This window comes from Petaurus breviceps, unplaced genomic scaffold, assembly GCF_028583685.1.
Source record: "Petaurus breviceps papuanus isolate PSGF00001 unplaced genomic scaffold, PetGlider_PUasm1.0 305, whole genome shotgun sequence".
Lineage (NCBI taxonomy): Eukaryota > Metazoa > Chordata > Mammalia > Diprotodontia > Petauridae > Petaurus > Petaurus breviceps.
Window position 1 is genome coordinate 600,096 of NW_027186060.1, and position 7,846 is coordinate 607,941.

A 7,846-nucleotide genomic window follows, 5' to 3' on the forward strand; every position below is an offset into this window, starting at 1 on the left:
AAAGAAAGAAAGAAAGAAAGAAAGAAAGAAAGAAAGAAAGAAAGAAAAATAGATAGATAGAGTAAATGCTATGTTCTAGGCACTGTGCTAAGTGCTGGGAATATAAATAAAAGAAAAAAATATATCTCTACCCTTCAAGGAGCTTACATTTTAATGGGCAGAGAAGACATATATGAAGGGGAGCTGGAAAGCAGGGGTGTGGGAAGACCCACCAGTCAGGAAAATGGGCTTCAGGCCATATGTATCTCCAAGATGAGATGGCTGCTGGTGTAGGGTGGAGAAGTCTGGAAATTAAAGAGTGGAGCCAGAAGTAAAGGGAGGAAGGCCTGGAGGCCTGATGAAATGGTGGCCTAGCAGGGTAGTTCATATTTGATTCTAGAGGGGAAAGTGGAAAGGACATAATAAGGAGGTAGAAATGCTTGTTAATGGATTGATTCAATTTAATTTGAAGAGCTAGGAAACACTAACAAGTGTGGGGATTGGGTAGGCTTGGTTGCACCTTAGCTGAGCATTGAACAAAGATTATAAAATTAAGGATTTTTCAAGCTTAAAGGGACTACAGTCACCACATTGTCTGTCTTAGACCTAAAGGAGAATTCCCTTCCCCCTACCCCCACCCCCTACTACACACATCATCATCATCATCTGGAACAGTAAACATTTATCCAGAAAAGTGGTCAGCCAGTCTTTGAATGTGTTCCCAGGATGCAGCCCTCATTGGCTGGTATCTCTTTACAAACATTTGAAAGAGATATCATCATTCCAAGATGCTCACAGACTCCAAGCTACATGCAATGAAAAAATTTCAACATATAGAGACCTGGGAGAGGAGATTGAAACTCTGTGGAAACTGAATGAGGCACATGTCCTCCCTGTCCTCCTGTCCAGTCCTCCTGTCTATCAATGAATTTGAATTGCTGATGCTTTCATTGACTGTATGGAAGGGGGATTCACATACTAATCCTTTCATTGAGCTAAAAAAAATTTATTTAATCTGTATAAAACTGAATATAAAGAACCATATTAATGAATGGGAAAGGTGAAAACTCCTCAGCTCATAAGTTTTCTTGTGGGAGCAAGCAGGAATTTCAGCTTCCCCCTTCCCCCTTTTTTCCCCTTCCTTACTACTGCCACATCAACATTAGGCCTCTTCAGGAGTCTTTTGACTTCCACCCTTGTTTGCCACACCCTTATCAGCATTAGGCCCTTTAGGGATTTTTGACCTCCACCCTTGCTGGGGACCCTTTTCTCCTTCCTTGCTTTAGCTAAATAACGCCATGAACAATACCCTGGTTCCTGCCTCCCAGCCAATAGGGAATAATGGTGGGCTTCTTTGTTATTTGCCATTGGGGAAGATTTTCACACTGAGTCTACCTCCCAGCCAATGGGAGAAGGGACAGGAGTGGGAGAGGGCTTGATTGCATTAGGGTATAAATTCTTGTTCTGTCTTCTGTAACAGCCTCCTCTCCCCTGATCTGCCATGGAGAGGAGTGCCCTCTTCCAGTGAGGGAAGAGAATAAAAATTTCCTGTTTTTATCCTGAGAAACCTCCATGTTCTTGATTAAATTTTGAATGAGGTTTTTCATCCCACACAGATTTGGGGGCTTATCCGGGACCTGCCCACTTGTGAGCAGCTTTCTCCCTACTTTAGTCTTGAGACAGGTGCCCAATGGAGATTTCTCTGGTGGTCTCCAGACTTGGGAGGGGAGGGGGACTCTGCTCCCAGTGGGTAATGTCCCAAAGGGAGGGATTCTTCAGATAAGAACAGGAACCTAGGAGAAATTCTAGCCAGCTGGTGAAAAGAGAGAGCATGCAACTGAATAGTCATAAAAACCACACACATATGCCTCAGAGGTAACCGCCATCTAGTGGTCTTCACAGGTACTGAAAGGAGACATTTCCTCTATAATTAGTGGGATCTTCAGACCCCGGGGGAGCCAGCAATGGCCCTCAGGCAAAGTAGATATGAGTATAAGGGAAAAGATGAAAGGAAGAAAAATTTGGAAAGGATCCTGAGTTTTTGACTGGTCTGAATTAGACCATGTGAGTGCACTCTGTAATGTTCTATGTTTGGTCTGTCTCTGCATCTTTGTCTGTCTGGAATGTTTCGTGTTTGTGTTGGAAATAGTAAGGAAAAAACCAGAGAAGCCTTTGGAGGCAGACTTGGGGTGGGGAAGAATGGGGGGGGGGTGTATAATTAGCAGAACAAAGGTGTTCCTCAGGAAGCACTGAGGAGAGAGAGAGATAGAAGTTTGGGCCCTTTGGTTTGTTAATTGTTCTCAAGTTTCTTTCCAGTTGGAGAAGTGAGCTGGAGTAGGGAAACAAGAATCTTTTTTCTTGCTTCCCCAGCCTCTGGGGCAAAGTGAAAAGAAACAGTTTTGTATGGGGAAAGCGAGAACACTCGGTTCATTTGGTCTTTAGCCTGTTCCTCCCCCATTCCACTTGAAAAGAAATCCAATAGGCGGCCATTTGGCTACCAGCGGGAGGACAATTTGTTCTAACACAGTGTAAGGGGGAGAAGCCCAAAGAAACAGGAGAACAAAAATAGAGGCCCCATCCCTGGGACCCCCTTCTTTCCCTACCCCCACCCTACATTCCTCTACCATCAGGATCTCCTGACCTAGCCTCAGCATCTCTTTCCCTGCCCTCTTTTGTAAGGGTTATGGGATTTAAAGACCTTCCATGCCCCACTGGACTTGCTGACGTAGCAGGAAGGGGCGGAGCAAGAGGAAGTGGAAGCCAAACTAGAGTTCCTGCTGGTGGCTAGCAGTGGCAGTGACAGCGGGCAGCAGCAGCAGAGGCAGCGGCGGCTGCTGCGCGAAGCCCTTTTTGAGTCAGCCAGAATTTCTGCTAAGGACTCCTGCTGAGGACTGCCAGGGGCCGGAGCTGCTGGGAGCACGCTTCCTGGACACTGGGTGGTTGCTGTGAGTGGGGAGAGGAGGACCTTTGCCTGAGGTAGCCTGTTCTGTTTTAAAGGCTTGAGAATGTGGGTGCTTTCTACTTGTGCCAATTTCATAACTACTCTGATGGCTTTCACTTTCTGGTTTTGGGACTCAGTCTTTTGGTATTTTAATAAATTTTCTAGCTTATTCCCCCATATATCAAGCCTGATGTATTTTGTGATGGATCATATATACATCATACATCAGCATATCTGTAATTTCCATAGGCACTGTGAATATGGCATTGCTGATACATTTTTGCCCTCTGAAAGGGAATGGAGGGGAGGGGGAGGACTTAATTGGCTTGGCTGGACCAAGCACACCTGTACACACCCCTCTCTGGAGGGAATTAAGGCAATTGGTAAAAGATCAAGAAAATTTTCCTCTCCCTGGGACTGCACAAATGGATAAAGCTTTCCCTCTCCAGGAAGCCCCACTGATTCAGGGGATAGGTTATGAGAATGCTCCCTTAAGTAGCACTGAAATTAAAACTTTCAGGAAAGAAATGAAAGAGATTAAGGAAAACTGGAAGGGGAATGGAGAGTCAAGGATCTGGGTTCTCGGAGAAGACTTCAGTTATTAACTCCCCTGATTCCAGACCAGAATTCCTGATTCATAAAGGGAACATAATAATAATTGTTGTTACAGGAGAAAGCAATTTTCAAATGGAATTTTGTTGTATATGAGTTGGTTTTTGAAGGGATATGATAAAAAATGTAGAACTATTATATTTGGGCATAAATGTAGCAGTGCTACTCAAATTTACTGTATAATGTTTGGGACATTGTATATTTTTAAGTTGTATGATTTGGGACAATTATGAACTGTGTTGTTAAAAACAATTGAAATGTTATTAAGAAGCTTGTTAACTCTGTACAAAAGTTGTGTTATAAGGATTTCTATTTTACAGATGAGAATCCTGAGAGAAGATAAGTTTAGAAGAGAATAAAAATTTCCTGTTTCCTGTTTTATCCTGAGAAACTTCCGTGTTCTTCATTAAATTTTGAATGGGGCTTTTCACCCCATACATTAAGATATTAAATTGTGCCAGAGTGAATGAAATGGTTGACCTTATCCTTTAATACTAATTTCATCATTGTCTTGGAAGATAGTTTGGAGCAGGAAAAGACTAGGGGCAGGGGACCAATTAGAAGACATCTGTAATTGTCTGGGAATAGCAACAAGGACCTGAGGTAGAGTGGTGGCTTGGTGAGTGCAGAGAAGGGGACAGCTGTGAAATATAGTGTGGAAGAAGAATCCACAAGACATGATGACTGATTGGAAGGGAGGGGTAAAGGAAAGGAGAGATGACAATGTTTGTGAAATTTCAAACCCAGGTGATTTTAAAGCTAGAACCTTTAACAGAAATTGGGAAGTCAGGGAAATGACCAGGTCAGGGAAAAGGTGGTTCATGAGAATTAGATGACCCAATGATACTGAGCATGAGATCCATAGCAAGGTTTCCAGGCTTAGTTGGTGAGAGGGAGGGGATTCTTCCCTGTTGGGGCACCCTACAAAGGGCAGAGTGGATGTCCTTGTGACCAGGACCCTTGGAGACAGACTTCGATTACCTGAGCTCTTGTTGATAATAGCCAATGGTACTATCTTCTCAAACAGTGCTGATGGGCAGATTGGACCTGGGGCAAAGCAGACACCCCGAAGTCTGCTGGACCCAGATCACAACAGCTTGAGTCTCGTTAAATTTTTGTTGTGAGCATTTACACCAAGGAAATAATCAATACTATACATTGGGGCTTGCTTTATTTTTTTTTTTAATTATCTAGATTTAGGAAAATGATGGAGAAAATGTTATTAATTAATGCAAATTAAACTTTAAATTTTTTCATAAGGCTTTTTTTTTCAGAGAGCCAGTTATTAAGCATTTACCAGCACACTCCTCACATTATCTAACATATTATAGTAGATTCTTGGCCAAGGTTTCCAAATCCAGTTTCTGGCTCTGGGGCCTCCACCCTTAAAGGGCCATGAATGGCAAAGCAAAATAGATCATGGGACACAAGGTTCAAGGTCAACAATGGTGAGGGTTGAGGCAATGCTATGGTTTAATGACAATTTAGAGTCAGGAGGACCTGAATTCAAATCCAGCTTCAGAGGTGACATTTATTAGTGTGTGACCCTGGGCAAGTCACTTAACCCTGATTACCTTGTTTAAAAAAGTATTTAAAATGACAATTTAATGACAAAGAGAAGAACAGGTTTCAAGGTGAGGAGACTGCTGCACAATAAAATCCTACCCTAGAGTCCCAGAACTGTTGAGGATGGGTAATTCAGTCTTACTGGGTGAGGGACCAATATGGCTTTACATCTATGATCCTGTGTGACCTCAGACAATTCAACCTCTTTCCTCATCTCTAAAATGGCAATTAGGCAAGATAATATATACAATACTGAGGGCAGCTAGGTGGCACAGTGATTGTCTCTCTGCCTTAGTCCCTCCCCAAACCAGTCCATTCTCCACTTGGCTACCAAAGTGATTTTCCAAAAATGTCAGTTTTACGATGTCTTCCCTCCACTCAAAAAAACTCCAGTGGCTCCCTGTTGACCCTAGGATGAAATAGAACAGGCATCACTTCTTGGCTTTTTAAACCCTTCACAAACTGACCCCTCCCTCCCCTTGTAGTCAACCATAACCCACTTTTTGCTGTTTCTTACAACACCCTATGCCTTTTCACTGACTGTACCAAATATATGTCTCCACTTCCTTGTCTACATTTTCTAGCTTCCCTGGTTTTCTTTGAGTCTCTACTAAAATCCTACCTTCTTCTAAAAACCTTTCCTCATCCCCTTCAATGCTGATGCCTTCCTCCAGAGGTGATTTCCAATGTGTTTTGTATGTACCTAAACATGGTTGTTTGCATTTCCCTCATTAGACTTTGAGGGCAGGGACTGTTTTTGCCTTACTTTGTATCCCTCATGCTAAGCACAGTGCTTGGTACATAGTAAATGCTTAATAAGTGCTTGTTGACCCAATATGACTTGACCTTCGATATAACATATAAGTACTTCCTACTATGTGCTCAGCTCAGTATTCGGTACTAGGAAAAAAGAACAAATATTTCTGTAATGCTTTAAGGTTTAGAAGCATTTTTCATGATATAGCCCTATGAGATGGGTAAAAGATGGCCTTGGTCTTCATGGAACTTACATCCTAATGCATAAGAGAAAGTCATGATCTATCCCATAAAATAATATGAAGTCTCTGTTCCACGCGATTTGATGATGGAACATTATTCTTTTAGGCTTTCCTCCAAGACCTCACCATGGCCTCACAAAGAGCTCCTTTGGGGACAGAATTTGCACTCAGTGCCATGAAAAAGTGAGCCAATAACCGATTCACCAACAATTAGGTAATGTCTGACTTTTATTCATTGTTATTAGTAAATCATGGGTTCAAGCCAGAAGCCTAAGAAAGAATAAAGTAATCACCTGTAATGGGAATGCAAACTTGGAAGATCTTCCCTGCCCCTAGGCTAAAGTGCACCTGAAGCCTGGGGTGGGAGGATTGTTTTTCAGTAGACACTTCTTGATTGGCCAGTGAGTCAATAAGATTGTTACATTCTCTGAGCCAGGAGAAGGGTATATAAACCCTGATTTGAGGCTTTGTTTTGGGGGCTCACTTTGAGAAGTGTTCTGTGATTTGATCTGGATTCTGGGAAGCCGTTGTCCAGAGCCCCCCCGGCTTTGAAAAACCCAGATGTTGAAACCCAGATGTTGTTTGGTATGGATGTAATGATTGAACAGTTTGGAAAGCTGTCTACTTGATCTGTTTCTGTCTTGATAATTCTACCTGTATACTTGGAAGTTCAGGGTGCTGACCTTTTTCTCCTGAACGAGGTAAAGGATATATGTCTGACTTATTAAAGTAAGCTTGTTAACCCATTTTGAGTTGCTTTCCTTTAACAAAGCAGATCTAAGAACCTGTGTGAGCAGCCACCCTGGGGACGCTGGGGTGCTTGCTGCCACATCACCTTATAAGCAATGTTAGAAATACCATCCCCTAGCACACCTGGAAGACCTTCAGGGAAATCTGACAACCATGATCAAAAGTAAAAAACCTTCACCTTCGGGGTGACCTTGGAAATTAAATCAAAACCCCCACTGAGTAGGTACCACTTGTAACAAGGCACAGTGTGGTGAGCTGCTGGGATGAATTAGAGGTTGTTTATCCCATGGATCTTGCTCTCTCGGGCCCCCTCAGGACCCAGGGCTGTTTGCCATAGAGGACCCACCTGGACTGTGCTAATTCATCCTCTTGGGGAGACTTGAGACTGCAGTCGCAGGAGGTCCAGGTGCACATTCCTCTGCAGGATGGCGCTGCTGCACAACAGGGCCCCATGGAGGGCCCCGAACAAACCACAGGTGAACATGTCTTGCCCTGGAAGGCCAAAGCAAAAGCAGGGTCATGGGTGTGCTGGGCCGAGCAGGATGGCAAGCCTGCTTCTCAGCCAGGGAATTCAGAAGGCTGGGAGAAGACGAAGGACCCCTGAGGTCTGACTGAGCTCTGCTCCCACCTCCCTGGAGTACATTCTCTCTCCTTTTCTGGGGAAATCAGTGAGGGTCTGGGCAAAAGAACTGCTGCTGAGTGAAGGTACAAGAGGACCCAAGAGCCAAAGGGCTGGTCTATGCAAGCCCATTTCTCCCTCCTTCCTTCATTTTTTATTTTATACCTATATCTATAACTATTGCAACACATATCAGAAAGCTGAAAAAACATAAAGAATTCTTTGTAGTTCAGCTTGAGGAAAACCCCATGTTTGTGTCCATGTCTATGCCTATGTCCACAGTCCACTAAATCACCCTCAGGTAACTGCGCCATTCTTTGAACAATAGAACAATACACTGGGACATCTCTAGGGACCTCGGCTTTTGAGTGAATTCACTAT

General features: G+C 43.4%; 1 long non-coding RNA gene across 1 annotated transcript; it reads left to right on the forward strand.

Moving 5' to 3' along the window:
- Positions 1 to 58: 58 nt before the first annotated feature.
- On the forward strand, positions 59 to 3,985 carry LOC138167793 (uncharacterized). Its single transcript, XR_011169968.1, has 3 exons — positions 59 to 2,043; positions 2,659 to 2,955; positions 3,853 to 3,985. It is a non-coding gene; the product is annotated as an uncharacterized lncRNA (long non-coding RNA).
- Positions 3,986 to 7,846: the final 3,861 nt, after the last annotated feature.